The following is a 17316-nucleotide window of genomic DNA, read 5'->3' on the forward strand; positions in this document are numbered from 1 at the left end:
CGTCTGAGTCGGCGCCGGCCTCCTGTGTCCCGAAGGACCGCCAGACACAACAGCACCCCCGCCGCCAGATGATGCATCGGGAGGTCGAGTTGTTCCATGCAGCTCGGCCGGTTTGATGCCTGCTTCGCTCAAAGCCATGGGGCCGCTGCTTCCAGGAATGATGATCTTCCCGCCAAAGGCCTTTTCATAGGTGGGCTCACACTGGGCTGCAGAAATAACAAGCTCCAAGCTCCAAGGAGCGACCTTTGTCAGCCACACACAATGCTGCAAGCGCCACTGCAAGCCACTCTCATCGCCAGACTTTACCAATTCCAAAAATCTGACTCCCCCCATCTAAAGAAAACCCTGAAACACAAGGTGCGCGTTGATCCGGACAAGTACCAAAAAACTTCCGATGATGTGTCTTCGGAAACAGACACCAACTGGGTTAATGTAATGAAGCTAAGTTATTATGAATTAGAACTTCCACAGATCAGGAAGGCGAAGGGAGAGCTGGCCTTCAGTTATTCATAGTCCGTAACACTTAGCACAAGAGAGCTACCTAATAATTACATAATGCCAGTATACCAAATAAACAAATGGGCAAACCATCTACGACTTATAACAAACTCGTGCAAAAGCTCCGGTCATCGACTTGCGCAACCTGCGCGTGACCTTCTAAACTATTTGCAACCCTGACACTGTTTGCAATTCAATTCTTTATCTGTCGCCGCGTACACACTCCCATTTAAATAGTGGGTCCAACCTGAGCCGGAAAGGTCAACAACAAAAAACTGCGGCATTCCTTACGCCTGTCAAACTTTCAAAACTCAACTAATCTCCGGCAGACAGAATACAAAAGAAGAAAAATTTGCCACCCGTCTTCCTTGTTCACTTTATTCTCGGGCCCCAAACGCACCCCTTACTTTCAAACGCACTCGAGGGGGTCGCGCGTTCCGGGGATTTCGCAAGGTGTCGTCGCGAATAAGGCAAAACCCACTAATTTGCCTGACACACCTTGTAGCTGCGACTTTCGAACAGCCGCTTCCAAGTACTGGGAGGGGGAGGCATTGACAGACCCGTGCGCGCACTGTCCCATTATCTGCTAGGCAGACCCTTTTCTTTTCCCCCGCGAGTGATCGGCCATTGTAACAGCCTACAGGACGCTTCCCTTTGTCCCTCTGCTTACAATGCGCTGTACGCGAGGCGGTTAGGCGACAGTTACCATCCCTCTGTCTACAGCACGACCGGCTCGGTCGTGGTCTACAGTGCACTTTACGCGTTGCGGTCAGGCGACGGTCACTACACCTGAGTCTTCGGGAAACTCTCCGTTTCGCGACGTGTGTCATGCCGATCCCCGATCTTAGGAAACGCCTAAGCATGGGGTTTACCCTCCGTTGCTTTTTCGCTGTCTCTGGCTGGATCGTGACCTTAGCGCATCTACTAATGTCGCCTTGGCGCTTCGCAAGTTTGACTCTAAGCGCCTCCACCGCGTTCGCCTTTCTCGTCCTGCGCTTACGCCTTTTTCGTTTGGCATGCTTCGCAGAGCCTGCGGCATCGGCGCACGCACTTGAAATTTCGTTACCCTTTTGGGTTTCACAGTGCGACTGCCGTTCTAATAGAGCATAACCCGATTTGATCTTTGAGCATGTTAGCTCGTCATCAAGTCTATCTTCAGCTGGCCTAGCTCCATCACTGCCTTCGATAGCATGCAAAACTTCTCGCTGGCCTTCGAAGTCGGCCTTCGCTTCCGAAACAGCCTCGCTAAACGGCGAAACAAGTGCTTCTTCGCGCTTGTCACTATTTCCGTTAACGACGGGCACCACAGCCCTCTCAGCGCTGTCTGAACAATCTTTGTCACTGCCATCTTGGCCTTCGAAGTCGGCCGCTGGTTCTAGGGCGGGAAAACCACCGCTGTCTTCGGTGACCGCATTCACCTCGCTTCCGGCTACCAACACGTCTAACTCATCACTGCTTACAGCTGCCTCTGGAATCGTTCCATGGTCCTGTGACCGCTGCTCAATAGGGAATAAGCCTATCAGTCTCTGAGTCTCCTCACGTGCTTTTGCCCTGAAAGCTACCTTGCTGGAGATGGATTTTCCCGGTTCCCTCAGCATTTGCTCCGACCTATTCGAGAAGCAATGCGTGACCTTGTCTGGCAGGCTGGCCGAAATTGCCGTCGCCGTACACACTTGGCCTAAAGGGCCTTCCGTTTCTGGTGCGGGAAATCCGCCGCTCTCTTCGTTTTGTGTGTGTGCCACTTGCATCACACCTTTTCGAAAGCTTTCTACACTAGTCCTCTCAGTGCTAATGTTACCTTCGACAGGCTCGGCTTTTTCACTGTCTTTTGGGCCTTCGAAGTCGGCCTGCCATGCTACACCAAAGCGCCTGAACAAAGCCCTCTTAGCCCTGTCGTAGTCGCGCGCTTTCTCCTCGGACAAACAATGCATAAAACACGCGCCGACACTAAACGGGAGAAGTGCTCCTAATCGCTCAGCCCACAAGTCCCGGCTGACACCCTCTTTCTCACACACTCGTTCAAAACCGGCGAGGAAATTAACAATACCCTCGTCTGTCTCGAAAGTGTGGAGCTGGCGTCGCGCTGTCCGCCATCTGAGCATCTGATTTTCCCGTTCGAGCTCTTTCATCCTAAGAGCGTGCCGTTGCGCTGCCTCTTGCTCGCGCCTCTCGCGAATTTCGGCATCGTGCCTGCGCCTTTCTGCTTCTTCACGCTCGCGCTTCTCTACAGCTTCAAGCTCGCGCCTCCTGCGCTCCTCTGCCTTTTGCTTTCTTTCCTTAATTGTCTCCCAAGCCTCATCAGCTTCCTCGACCGTCACCTCTTCTACCTTCATGACGTCGAGAACCGCTTTATTCGTTTTTGCGGAGTCGACCGAAATGCCTAACTCCTCGCAAATTAGAAGGAGGTCCTGCACTCTGAATTTCTCCATAGCGATCTCGTTTGCCTTCAAAATTCACCCTTCCTAAAATTCGCTATTTAAAGAAGGTGAATTTCCCAAAATGGTGCCCGCCAGAAAACACACAGTTACTCTCCTAGCAACTACCTACTTGTACTAGAGAGTCCTGGCGACATGAAGCGCAAACTCAGGCCCTAAGCCCGTCTTTATCGCTACCACATCGGGAGATCGCAGAATTTCCTCTCTTCGCTTACGAAACAATTTTTCTGGCCTCTCCGGCCTTCTCCCAACTCACTTCCTCATTCTGTAAAAGCTCCAATTGTTGACTTTTGCCTACCGCAGGGGCAACCAAAATGCCCATCGGCTCACAACTTTTGAGGAGTTCCTGGATTTCAAACTTATCCGTATTTACAGTGCACCCTGTGTTTCTTCCCCTTAGTAACTTAGCCCACGAGACACTATATTCTTGGTCTGCGAGATGAAATCACTAACACCAAACCATCATTACCGACTTAGTAACCTGCGCTAATGAGTCTGGCGAAAAGAGAAGCAAACACGTAGCACTCACCACACCGATGTAGCCAACGCCGGCCGATCCCACCGCTGCCACCACTGTTGTAAATGGTGATCTTTCGTGGGTCCACGAAGGCTCCATGTATGGTGCCGTGCCAGGTGCCGAGAGGAGGAGATATCCAGGGAGATTAGAAAATTGTTTTATATACACTGTACATGGTATATTACAAGATGGGCTCCATGATATTGGAGCCGTCTACGTGCTAACATCTTTGCATGTGGTAGCGTTTACATCTCCGAGCGTTCTCCATGGTCGAGCGTGCTCTACATCGTCAAGCGTGCTCTACATGGTCAAGCCTCACTCAAGTCCCCTGTTTTATCCCTTTCGTTTCCCTCTTTCACTCGACGAGGGAATACACTGTAGTTCTTTTAGCCAATCAGCATCTTGGATCAGGTGGCCATATCCCGCACGTGATGTGTCGTCGTTTCCCGCCGGGCTCCGCCTCCAATCTTGCTAGGTCGCCCCCGAACACAGGCAGCGGTTCACACCTTGGGAACCGAACGTTGATGCCTTTCCGCCGGGATTGCCAGACACGGGCGCCTTGAAGATTCGCCTCTCCATAGCGGTCAGTTCGCGGAACCAGGTAGGGCGGTGGCTGTCTCGAAAGGCAGCAGTCGGCGTAGCGTCGTCGTGGTTCGGGCGGCGCTGGTAATTCACGGGACCGCACCAAGGGGCGACGCTGCCATTTAGCCACGCATGAGTAGCCCGGAGACCAACTGCTAATCCCTCAGTCCCAGGTGACAATTCTCGGCCACGAGAAAGGGGTGCCAGGTTGGCGCGTCTGAGTTGGCGCCGGCCTCCTGTGTCCCGAAGGACCGCCAGACACAACAGCACCCATACGAGCTCTACGGCTCGCTCCGGTGCCCTTCGTTAATATCGCGGCTGCCTCTGAGGAGATCACCCCTTTCCTGTAGCCGCCGTAAGCTCTTTTGGAGTCGGTAACCACTACCCTGGCACCCGGTTGGACGAGCGCCAGGGCTATGGCCACTTCCTCTGCTGTTGCTGACTCGCTGGTGTTGACTGCAGCGCTGTTTATCAACCGTTCCCCGTCAGTTACCACCACCGCTGCTTTGCTGCTGCCCTTGACGAGCATAGGCCCGTGTTTATGAACACGAAGCAGAAATTGCCCCCCCCCCCCCCCCCCCGGTAAATACTCCTGTGAATTAGAGTACCTTTCGTAAGACCCGTCCAAAATGCTCGTCAAGCACAGCGCTGGCGTCGGACGTGAAAAAGGGTGCTTCTCACGTCCCGTAAATTGGAGCTGGTGGGGTCTGGTGCTGGAAAGGCATGCAATGACCGTGTCGCCGAATGCTGCCACAAGTGGCCCTTCCGATTGGTGTGTTCTCTTAGAAACGCATGGGGACACACTCTCCTCTCTTGCCCAGTCGAACGTTGAATTGTCTCAGCTTTACGCTCCTCGGTGTGCGTTAACGCGCCAGTGATATCTGGTACCAAGATACCGCCAGAACACGTTTAGGTGACTTAATGGGTAACCCTTCTCAGGTCCGCAGCCGCGCTGCTCTTGGCGCGCGTTTTAAATTGGTCGTATTAACAGGTAACGTAATTACTTATTTCTTAAGCACTCTGTGAATTGAGACCCCTAAGTTTATTTACTACATGGACGGTTACCCATCGCCGTGGCTCAATCAGCTAAGGCGTTGCGCTGCTGAGCACGAGATCGCGGGATCGAATCCCGGCCGCGACGGCCGCATTTGAACGCGCGTATGCTTCCGTTGTAGTGCACGTTAAACAACCCCAGGTGGTGAAAACGAATCCGGAGCCCTCCACTACGGCGTGCCTCATAATTAGAACTGGTTTTAGCACGTAAAACCCCAGAAACAAGAAGGAGCATTACGCAATTAAGTAACAAAAGAAGGGCTAACATTTTCTACTACTTTCAATTTTATTAGGATTAGGTTTGGCAGCTTCACACATTTGTATTTGCAAATGCGCTGGGCATAGTTCGATGAAAAGCACGTGTTCAAGCTGGTCGAAACTTCGTATATTTGCGATATATGTTAATTGTGTGATAAGTTTCTTAAATTTGCGCCTTTTGTATTTATTGTGCTGTAAGATTTCGTGGCCACTGGCACTATTTAACAGTGTCTGTATTTTTTATTATTGTTTTGGCGGTTGTACAATGTATCTAGTCGACTAGGTCGAAGTGGTGTATATTTGTGATATATGTTCACTATGGGATAAGTTCAACTTTCTTGAGTTTGCGCCGTAGGTTTTCATTTTTATTTATTTTACTGGGACCATTAGCTGGCCACTGGCACCACTTTACGGTGTCCGTATTTTTTTCATTTTAGTTTTGGCAGTTGTCGAAATAGCGTATATTTGTGATAAACGTTCACTGTGATAAGTACAGCTTTCTTGAATTTGCGCCATAGTTTTTTCATTTTTATGATTTTATTGTGCTGGACGATTTATCGGCCACTAGCGCTATTGTAATGTGGCTGTATTTTTAAGGTAATTTTTTGGACATGTACAAGTTTTGTAGTTAACACATATGCTTATTGTGGAAAGAACAGGAGGACTGCATTATATTTGTTTCTGTGATATTTCAAGTAAATATTTTAGGTCGGTGCTTGTTAGATGTGTATTTCATAGTGCATGAAAAAATAATTGAACGGTTTTTTTTAGTGGCTTCTGAACTTCCAGAAATAAAGCCCTCCAAAACTTTTACCCACTTCTAAAGGCTCAAAAGCAGTTTCGCGATAATGCAAGCCAATGGCCTGCATTTTGATAAGACTGCATTTTGAGAATTTAGCAGTGAATGTAAGTTTTGCATTGACTTATTTCGAATGTAATGGTTACTTACTGCCGAAAAAGACTCTCGGCAGGGGTTAACTAGAATGCCTCCATGTCCCCGAATGAACTTTTTACTTAACATAAAACACGGCCTTGATTCTAACGGAAATTCTCCCAAATGGAAATGATAAAACTCCCATCATACCTCGCCGAATGTCTGCGTGTGGGAGTAAAATGGTACTGCTGATTGCTCCTGTTATACACAACACGCGCGCCCAAATAAATGGGAGTGCTTATTGCGTACGCCCATTCAATGACAGAAAAAGCATGCACAGATGGGAATGCGCTAGAGGACAAGACAAAAACGCCCATCGTGGTGTTTTTCTGTTTAGTGTGTAGGGCCGCAACGCATCTATATTTCAGCATATCGTTCGAGTGTCGTTTTTGTTTCGTTTTTTTTTTTTTGTGCGTATGTGTACGACAGAATTTCTTGCAAGAGAAGTCAGCAGCCAGCAAAAGACCTAGCTTTTTGGTGGAGTGACATCCGTAGCCAGCCACTAGGAGCCCTGACCACGTTGTGTTTCACCCATTGGCTACCGTGCAAAAATTGCGACTTACTGCCGTAGTCAAGTGGTAGCTCCAAGTCCGCCGTGCGTGCGAGCACCCGTAGTCGCGAGCCGTGAAGCTTTCGGGAGTGCTGAATAACATCGACCAAGCTCGCAAACGATTCCAACAAATCGGCATAAGCCTTCGGATTTTCTTTAGTTCATCGTATTCGATGAACAAGTGGCGATCATCGACACAGTATATTAAGGCATTGTGCTCAGGAAAAGGCGTGCCTCGACGCACTGCACCCGAGTTAACCGATTTCTTCGTACAGAACATAGTGCTACGTAATGGCGCCCCATCATGCGTCATCACAGACCGAAGAACTGCGGCATAGTGTTTGCCGTTAAAGTGACTAGAGTGAACTCGCGCCGCAAGCATTCAGCTAAAAGGGTAATGATGATGGCTAGTAGCTAGGTTTCTCTCATCTTCGTAATTCTGACCTCAGACATTCTTGTGGGCCTGCTCACAATATTTCATGTGGGCATAGCTTATTGAACACGTTTTTAAACTTAGCCACACAACCCATCATACACTTGCCTTTCACGCGTTGCGCAACGGTCACACCGATATATTGAATAAAACGATGATCGACATGCTGTTCATTACGTGGACAGCATGTTCACGGGAGAAATCTCGATCGTCTCAGAATTCATTCCAAGTGGATATGCCTAGCGCCGTCACCGGCTCTAATTCGTAGATTGCAATGTGTGCACTTAGAAATTTAATTAGGGAAGTTTTGCCAACCACCCGAATAAAGGTTTTGATTTTCTCCTGCAAATAACGTCTGCCTTTTCAAGTAGTCAAGCTCAAGGAGTTGCTATCTCCCACGGGCGATTTTCAACACTTGTCCTCTGAACAAAAAAAAAAAAAAACTTTATTTCTCCTCTCGCACCTCAAGTTTTCTGCTGGCTTTATGGTCATTTCACTAGACGTGAACGGCAGAAAGACGTGAATGAATGACGAACGGCCGAACTTTCGTGTGCGCTAGGGCCCCTTACGTTTCTTTTGTCCTCCTTTTCATCTCCTTCCTATACTTCCCCATTGCAAACAGGCTTCAGCTCGGTCAATATCCTTTCTTTTGTTTATTAATTTTTATTTACATTTGCATATGTCTTTATTATACTTTTGTTCATATACCTATTTTTACATACTGCAGGTCAGCCAGGGCTATTGCAGTCGTGAGAGTGGTTTTTCAAGAACAACAAAATGAAAAGACGACGCAGTAGCGAACAATCAAAACAAAATATAATCAAGTACAATACATCTCTTTAAAACGAGTATACATGTCGCTAAGTGTAGACAGAAACCTATCTGGTAGCAGGCAACGAGTAACATCGCCTAAAGTGTTGCAGAGTTCTATTGTCCGGGAAAAGGAACTGACTTCGTATTAACTACACCTTATACCTGTGTTTGCAGGGACTAACATCTTCAAACTCCGAGATCACAGTTCCTTGGCGAAGGCTGTTGCATTCATTCACTTCTATACGCCATTTATAAGTACGCGGTGAATAAGCCCTACGTTTCTCGCTTCTTTTGCCTGATAGTGAAAAATACTTAAGGTCTCTCATGTGTCTTATTCCCTTTGGTTGATACTTTCAGGAATTAGAGGTGAAGTACAATTTCCACTGGGAGCAGATACTCGAACTGGTTCGCGTAAGTAATGTTTCCGTAAGTTCGCGTAAGTAATGTTTCTGTAAGTTAAGCGAACAGGCACAGAGCGGATCAGTGCTGAACCAAAGTCTGACGTAGCCGCGAATATATGCCGCCCAATGCGCAGTCTACTGATAAAAACGGCTTTGGAGGACCTTTTGTGACATCAGTGCCCAAGTACAGCGCGGTCACACGTTGTAGAACGAAGGAAAGTAACCGTTCTGTACTGTCGACACCCAATATCTTCCCTTCGCTCAACATTTTGCATGCGCTGCTCCAGCCAGCGACGTAATCTTACAAGAAGGGGCCAAAAGAAGCACTGGCGTTATATCTTAAATGCAGCTGCTGTATCACACCATTACCCACCGGGGTGGCTCAGTCAGCTAAGACATTACGCTGCTGAGCACGAGATGGCGGGATCGAATCCCGGCCGCGGCTGCCGCATTTCGATGGAGGCGAAATGCAAAAACGCCCGTGTGCTTGCGTTGTAGTGCACGTTAAAGAATCCCAGGTGGTCAAAATTAATCCGGAGCCCTCCACTACGGCGTGCCTCATAATCACAACTGGTTTTGGCACGTAAAACCCCAGAAAGAAGCCGTATCACACCACGCCGGGGCTCGTTTATCTGCGGCAGGAACAGATGGAGTGTTCATGTCTCTTTTCACAAGACACCAACTGTATATAGTGGTCATTCTTAGGCATTCCCACCCCCACGTCTGGGGGTTTGAGGGCCTGTTCTTGGCGTACTGTGCACAGTTTTATTCAAGAGTGGCTTAGCGCCGCTTGCTCTGGCCACGAAATATTTGACACTGAATTATGAAGGTGTCCTAGTCTAGCCAATAAAATTGGCAGCGGCTTTTGGAGACAACGACGATAAGGCGACGCAGGGATTGTAGTTGCATTCCCTTGGTGCCATCCCCATGCGACGTATACCAGCCGTCGCTGTGCAACAAAGTGCTTCTACCCTTGTCACGTATGGGGGGAAAAGAAATGAACCGGAAAACAATAGGCGAAAGCAAGGGCTCGATCTGGTAATCTATTTTAGCAAGACTATGTCAGACTCAGAACTTCATATTCAACATGTCGTACAATTTGGTTCAGGGTCCTTCAAGCGAAAAAGCTGTTGCATGCTGCTTCAAAGGGCCTGAAGGCCCTATATTATTGCACAACAGTCAGTGTGGACAAGAAAATAAAGCTAGTATATAAGCATATATTGTATATAGTGATATACAACACATTGGCTCGTGTTTAACATTAGTAATTGCACAGATATACAGAATAGTAAGAAGGAGTGGACAGCGCAACTCTGTGTCACAACCAAAACTAACACAGTCACCTTAAATATAAAAGCAAAAGGAGAACAATGCATTAGTCACACCAGCTGCGGACATCCATCACTTAGCTGTCGCTGTAGTCCCGACAGTAATTTTAGAAGTTAAGACAATTTGTTAGAGGGAAAGAAATATGAATACAGTAAACGAAAGTCGTACACATCAGGCACTTTGATGATATTAAACTTGGTGAAAAGTGGTGATGTTGGGCGGAGGTATGGAATGCTAGCAATAATTCGAAGTGCACGTTTCTGAAGGAGAAAAAGTTCGTGTTTGTTAGTGTTCGTAGTGGTGCCTCACACGAGCGTGCAGTAGTTAATGTGCGACGCAAATAGTGCTTGGTAAATTTCTAATTTCCCTTTTCCAGAAAGAAATAACGGCAGCGTGACGGTGCACCCGCTGCTGATGCCAATGATTTTGACAGCATGTCAACATAAGGTGTCCAATTTAGTACACCATTAAAAACGACACCGAGTAACTTATGTTCGTTCACAATCTCAACTGGTACATTATGAACCCATAGTTCTTCGCACAAAAGCACCTTTCTGCCTCTGGTCCTGAACAGGATAGGTTTTGATTTTTTTTGTTATTCATTTTAAGGCCGTTGCAGCTCGATCATCCCGATAAAGTGGAAAGGAGCGCGTTCGCTTTAAGAATAACTTTGCACGCCTCCGGACGAAAGACAAACAGGCTGGTATCATCCGCGTATAGAACGGTTGTTGCCTGGCTTTGTATGTCTATCATGTCCCTAACGTAAATGTGTAATAGAAGGGGACCTAAAATGCTGCCCTCTGGGACACCTGACAATATTGGCCTCTCGGAGGAACACTATTTCCGATGACAACGCATTGCCTACGATCAAGCAGATACGAACAAAACAAAGAATGTGCCACTCCGGGTACCCCGTACACAATCAAGTTTGTTAATATTGTGTTACAGACGGTCAGAAGCCTTGCTATAGTCAATAAATATTCCGAGTACTAGGTTTACTTTTTCTTGATGACTAACTCCTTCTGAACAAGTAGTGCAGTTTCGGTAGAGCGCCCTTTCCGGAAACTATGTTGACATTCATTTAGAATGTTATGTTTTTAAGAAAGCCGTTGAGACGAGAGAAAATAATTCACTCCTTACCAGAAACATACATCTCCTTAAATCAAACGGGCACGAACGGCTTTGAAATAAGGGCCACTGCGCAAGAAGAAATATGGTAGTTGGCAACGTCATCCTTCTAAAAACTTCGATTTGAATGTCGATTTTGAATTTGGCAAGACGCATTACTATACCCTAGGAAAAAGAAATTGAGCGCTACGCGAAAAAAAAAATATTGTCACAACTTATTTCTCTAAACGCTAACTTTATCTTGCATCCCAACTAGCTATAATTTTATTACTGTTTCATATATAATCTGAAATGGTTACTTCGAATGATTACATTATTCTTCTTTGGCCGTACGACGAAACCACAGCTGGAGTGTTGGCACGTAGTTTGTAAGCGCAATTATTTGAGGAAAAGGCATGCAACCAAAACGCGATGATTCTCTTCAAAGTGGAAGAATGCCGCTGTCGCAATGCATAACTTCAGAGCCAAAGGAATCCCTGAGGTCGAATGTTTCTTTTTTATTCTCTGCAGCGTTGCGCTCAACGTCATTTCCCGAAAGACGTCCGCTACATGGTGAGAGCGATGGAATACGCAAAGGGCTTATTTTCGGGCTGATGAAAAGCACCTGAGCAAGTAAGACATAAATTGAGAGACTATTCTACGAAATAAAATTGTTGGCTCATCTGTTCTCTTTTTGTGTGCGCTTTTTTTTTGCGTCGGGAATCTATGAGCTACAACAAGAAGGCCTCTTTTAAGAGCTGGCTGAGCCTTAAAACCACCGAGGCCCTCATTAACAGCCGCTTTTATGGAACTTGTTGTGACTGTCCTTGTCGCTAGAAACAAGCCTCGTGATATCTGGTCGGCCCACGTTTCATTGAGATTAATAGTAAACTGGGCGACTTCGCAGCTGTTCATGGTTGCAGGGGCGGTGTTTAACTGACACGGGACGGAAGAAAGCGATGGCTTTCTGATACGGGACCACAAACCGCTGGCTTTCAACTAACAGATTTATTTAGAATATGTTGATATATGCGCCAGGCCAAGGACTGTGAATTAGCCATATTTTTTATTTCGCTTGACAACGAAAACGTTTTTTTTTATTTCTGGTTTCTGTATGTCTGTGTGTGTGTGTGTGTGTGTGTGTGTGTGTGTGTGTGTGTGTGTGTGTGTGTGTGTGTGTGTGTGTGTGTGTGTGTGTGTGTGTGTGTGTGTGTGTGTGTGTGTGTGTGTGTGTGTGTGCGTGCGTGCGTGCGTGCGTGCGTGCGTGCGTGCGTGCGTGCGTGCGTGCGTGCGTGCGTGCGTGTTTCATTTCGCGACTACTGCAGTGCCACTTGCCTCAAATATTTTTCTTCCTATTTTACTTCTTCAGGACCTCAATGAAGTTTACTACCTACCTACCTGCCTATTACGCTCCCTTTTCCTGCATATGACCAGCGCGTGGTTGGCATGGCGCATGTATAAACGCATTGCGAATAAAACCCGTCAATTTAATTAGTGCTTTGTCCGTGTTATTGTGTGTTGCTTTCGTCCCGTGTAAGTTTAACGCTACCGCTGCAACCACTTTTCATGAGGGCTGAAATACGATCCAGTGGACTAAACAAACCTTTAAGCACAGCTGTAGGACCTTAGGCAATTGGCATGCTATAACTTTGTTCGCCCCTTGGAAGGTTTGTGTTCAGACGAGTCGGGCTAGTAAAACGCCTTGTAAGTCGGCAGGCGGCGCCCCTCGATAAAAATTGGCAGTCACTTTAGCATACGCCAAAGGGGATGAAGACGAAAGCCTGCGCGCTCAAGAAACATTCGTTAAATTACTCGACATTTTCATTCGAATGCGTTGTTGCTTCTCATTATTTCTTTTTCCGACACAAGGTCGTGGGTGCGAGTGCCTGAATTAACTTAATCTTAAAGAGAGTTAACTCATAGACGACGATGACGACGGTGACTCGCACGGTGATATGAGCGCACGTTTACGCTGGCATAAGCCATTGCTTAAGGGGGTATGCGCCATTCATTTTCTTACGTGACGGACAGATTTAATTTTGAAGAATCGCAAGCAGCACTGCGACATCGGCGAACTGCGGGCATATACTGTCAGTGACGTTGTTCTCTCCGTTGCAGCTGAACGTGTGTGTAACTTCATTAAGAAACATAAAGACGTAACCAATAAATGAGAAAGACTTTAATGAACCGTCGGGATTAACCCAGTGATAAACACCGGCGCCGCACCTTTCAGCTCCGCTGGTTAACTATCCTTACGGACTGCTTGGGCGGTGAATTTTTTTATAACTTGTTTGGACAGTAACTAGCGTATGTATTGCGGTCCTGTACAAAGCGTTGGGGGCCGGAGACCACATTTTCTTAACCTTTGACAAGTTGCCCGGAAGGTCTCGTTTTGTTCTCACAACGATGCCCGGATGTTCTACATGTGTGCACAGCGCAAAAGACGAGGACTGAAGGAAGAACACAACACAGGCGCTGACTCGCTGATTTGCGAAACCGCCAGAACTATATACATGAGCAAAAGTGACGAAAAACAACTTTTGCATAATGTCACACATGAACCCCTATTGCATCACAGCCAAATACTAGATTTCATTTTTGGTGAGGGCAATGGACGGCATGTTGATGCAAAGGTCACCCAGCCGCTGTGTCATTTCAGCGTTTATGATTTCACGTGTAAGCTGTTCCCGGTGTTTGCAGTTTACGACGCAGTTTTCAAATTAAGGGTCACGTGGGCGGTCTCTGCAGTGAATGCCAAGATGACCTTGCACGGCGGTGTAAACATTGTAAAAATGCTCTTTCAATCGCTCATTTAAACATATGCCTGTTTGGCCAAGGTATTTCTTTCCGCAAGTCAGGGCAATTATGTAAACCACACCTAGGGCACATGCTCCAAACCGCTTCCTATGGTTAGTTATGCAAATATTTCGTCCTGTGGCATGAGCATTCACACGCCTACAGAGCACTGATAACTTTTCCGGTGCAGAACAAACAACTTTAACATCTACTTTATTGCCAATCTTCTTCAAGCTGTGTAAAGCGAATTAAAACGTAAAGCGAATTAAGATCAGGCGCGATGGAAAGGAAATTCAAACGAAACATGTTATTCTTACCTTTGGTTCTAGTGTGCTACCCGAGACCATGGAGGCCGGGTATGTCAAGATCCGTGTCAGGCCATACGTGCCTAACCCGCTCCGATGTTTTAAGTGCAATCGATTCGGGCACAGTTTACAGAACTGCCGAGGCCGTCAGACTTGTGCAAAATGCAGTGCCAATGAACACCTTTCTGAAACATGCCAAACACTCTCCACTGCGTGAACTGTGATGGGGAGCACGCCGCATATTCACGGTCCTGCCCATCCTGGAAGAAGGAAAAAGAAATTGTCACAATCAAAGTCAAAGAAAATATTTCGTTGAAAGAGGCACGCAGGCGGGTGTCATACCTGCCAAAGAACACCTTTGCCGAAGTGGCGCGTCAGGGGGCAGCGTCGCAACGGCTTCCGGCGGCTGCCCGGCCCACACACAGTGAGCCGGCACTGACGCCATCCGCCCCCCCCCCCCCCCCCCCCCCCCCCCGGCGGCTGCAGCTAGCGCTGCTCCGCCAACTCACAAGACGGGGCCATCGACCTCCGGGCTGGTGGCCACCAGGGCCTCGTCCCTCCAGGCGAGGCCTTCTCGTCAAACCAACCGCTCGCAAGAGCGCGTGTCCAGCGCCTCACAAGAGGCGATGGACACAACAACCGGCCAGACGGCGCCACCAGCGCCTCAGGAGCGGCGAGAATCTCGCGATCGCTCCAAAACAGAAAAAGCCCGCATCACAGGGCCCGACAAGGGCTCTGTAGCTTAAGTTAGTCTCCTTTACACACAGCACAAAAAAAAAAAAACTTTCAAGTGAATACACAAATACAATGGAACGTCAGAGGACTCCTACACAACCTCGACGACGTCAAAGAAATCCTACACAAGTTTAATCCGAAGGTGCTGTGTGTTCAGGAGACACCTTAAATCTACACAATGCAACTTTCTCCGACAATACGCCATCTTTCGCAAAGACCGCGATGACACCTTCGTGTCATCCGGCGGTGTTGCTATCGTAGTTGACAGAGGTGCTGCCTGTCGAGAACTGAAACTTCGTACGCCCCTAGAGGCAGTTGCTGTCCGAGGGGTATTGTTTGACAGGCTAGTCACTGTTAGCGCTATATACATGCCTCCTAATTATCAACTTAATAAAACTGAATTTCAGAACTACATACATGAACTTCCGGCACCATACATAGTTGTCGGAGATTTAAACGCACATAACACATTGTGGGGAGACTCTCTTCAGGAGCATGTTTACTTAATTAGAAAGAGCCAACTTACTACAGCATGACGCACAACACATACTCCTCCATAGATTTAAGTATCGTGTCAAGTACACTGATTCCGTACCTGGAGTGGTCCGTTCTGAAGAACCCTTTTGGGAGCGAACACTTCCCAATCATGTTAAAACTGACAAAACAAGATCTATGTTCCCCACACATTCCCCGATGGAAGGTTGACTCGGCTAACTGGGAACGTTTCCAAGAACAAACCTATTTAAGCAGGGATGATATTGCCTCTTTAAATATAGACGATGCTGTAGCATATATAACGGGCTTTATAATTGAGACTGCAACAACATGCATCCGTCAAACTAACGGACTGGCTAATAAACGTCGTATCCCGTGGTGGAACGAAGAATGCAAGGACGCACGGAAAAATCAAAACAAAGCTTGGGGACGACTTCGCGACTCTCCAACCGCCAAAAACTTGATTAGTTTCAAACAAATAAAGTCCCAGGGTAGAAGAACACGTCGACGTGCTAAAAGGGAGAGTTGGGAGAAGTCATCATCATCATCATCATCAGCCTATATTTATGTCCACTGCAGGACGAAGGCCTCTCCCTGCGATCTCCAATTACCCCTGTCTTGCGCTAGCGTATTCCAACTTGCGCCTGCGAATTTCCTAACCTCATCATCCCACCTGACTTTCTGCCGTCCTCGACTGCGCTTCCCTTCTCTTGGTATCCATTCTGTAACCCTAAGGGTCCACCGGTTATCCATCCTACGCATTACATGGCCTGCCCAGCTCCATTTCTTCCGCTTAATGTCAACTAGAATATCGTCTACCCCCGTTTGTTCTCTGATCCACACCACTCTCTTCCTGTCTCTTAACGTTACTCCTAAGATTTTTCGTTCCATTGCTCTTTGTGCGGTCCTTAACTTGTTCTCGAGCTTCTTTGTTAACCTCCAAGTTTCTGCCCCGTATGTTAGCACCGGTAGAATGCAATGATTGTATACTTTTCTTTTCAACGACAGTGGTAAGCTCCCAGTCAGGATTTGGCAATGCCTGCCGTATGCACTCCAACCTAATTTTATTCTTCTGTAAATTTCTTTCTCATGATCAGGGTCCCCTGTGAGTAATTGACCTAGATAAACATATTCCTTTACAGATTCTAGAGGCTGACTGGCGATCCTGAATTCTTGTTCGCTTGCCAGGCTATTGAACATTATCTTTGTCTTCTGCATATTCATCTTCAACCCAATTCTTGCACTTTCTCGATGAAGGTCCTCAATCATTTGTTGTAATTCCTCTCCATTGTTGCTCAATAGGACAATGTCATCTGCAAACCGAAGGTTGTTGAGATATTCGCCATCGATCCTCATCTCCACTATAAATTGTTACACGGATGAGACGAAAATGTGGAATCGAGTAAATAAATTAAAAGGCCGGGAGGTACACCCACTCCCCTTAGCAAGTACTCAAGGAGAGAGCCTGGAAGATCAGGCTGGTTGTCTGGGCGAACACTTTGAATATATCTCCAGTGCGTCCCACTACACACAAGCATTTCTGAGGTTCAAAGAACGCGAAGAGCGACAGCCCCTAAAACGTAAAGGTTCATCGAGTGAGGCCTACAACTATTCATTTACTTTTACTGAACTGAAAGCATCCCTCGCTTGCTGCAATACCTTGGCGCCTGGTGGTGATCGTGTCATATATGAAATGATTAAGCACCTGAATCCCGAAGCGCTGAAAACACTCCCGTCTCTTTTCAATGTCATGTGGGCGGATGGATATATCCCGTCCTCGTGGAAGGATGCTATAGTCATTCCCGTGCTTAAACAAGGTAAAGACCCATCCCTAGCCAGCAGCTACAGGCCAATAGCGCTAACAAGCTGCCTGTGTAAACTATTGGAAAAAATGATAAACAGGCGCTTAATCTGTTTCCTTGAATATAACAAACTACTAGACCCCTGCAATGTGGTTTCAGGGAGGGTATGTCCACAACAGACCACCTTGTTCGCATTGAGTCTTATATTAGAAATGCTTTTATACATAAGCAGTTCTGCCTCTCAGTGTTTCTCGACCTAGAAAAGGCTTACGA

At 47.2% G+C, this 17316-nt stretch overlaps 1 long non-coding RNA gene across 1 annotated transcript in view; it reads left to right on the forward strand.

Moving 5' to 3' along the window:
- The window catches only part of LOC125943801 (uncharacterized), a 72676-nt gene extending 61136 nt beyond the window's left edge, over positions 1-11540 (forward strand). Inside the window, exons 2-3 of the long non-coding RNA XR_007465902.1 lie at positions 8431-8484; positions 11442-11540. This is a non-coding gene — a long non-coding RNA (uncharacterized LOC125943801). The remainder of the gene's footprint in view (positions 1-8430; positions 8485-11441) is intronic.
- The last annotated feature ends 5776 nt before the right edge of the window (positions 11541-17316 follow it).

This window comes from Dermacentor silvarum, chromosome 3 (assembly GCF_013339745.2).
Source record: "Dermacentor silvarum isolate Dsil-2018 chromosome 3, BIME_Dsil_1.4, whole genome shotgun sequence".
In the NCBI taxonomy this organism is placed as follows: Eukaryota; Metazoa; Arthropoda; class Arachnida; order Ixodida; family Ixodidae; genus Dermacentor; species Dermacentor silvarum.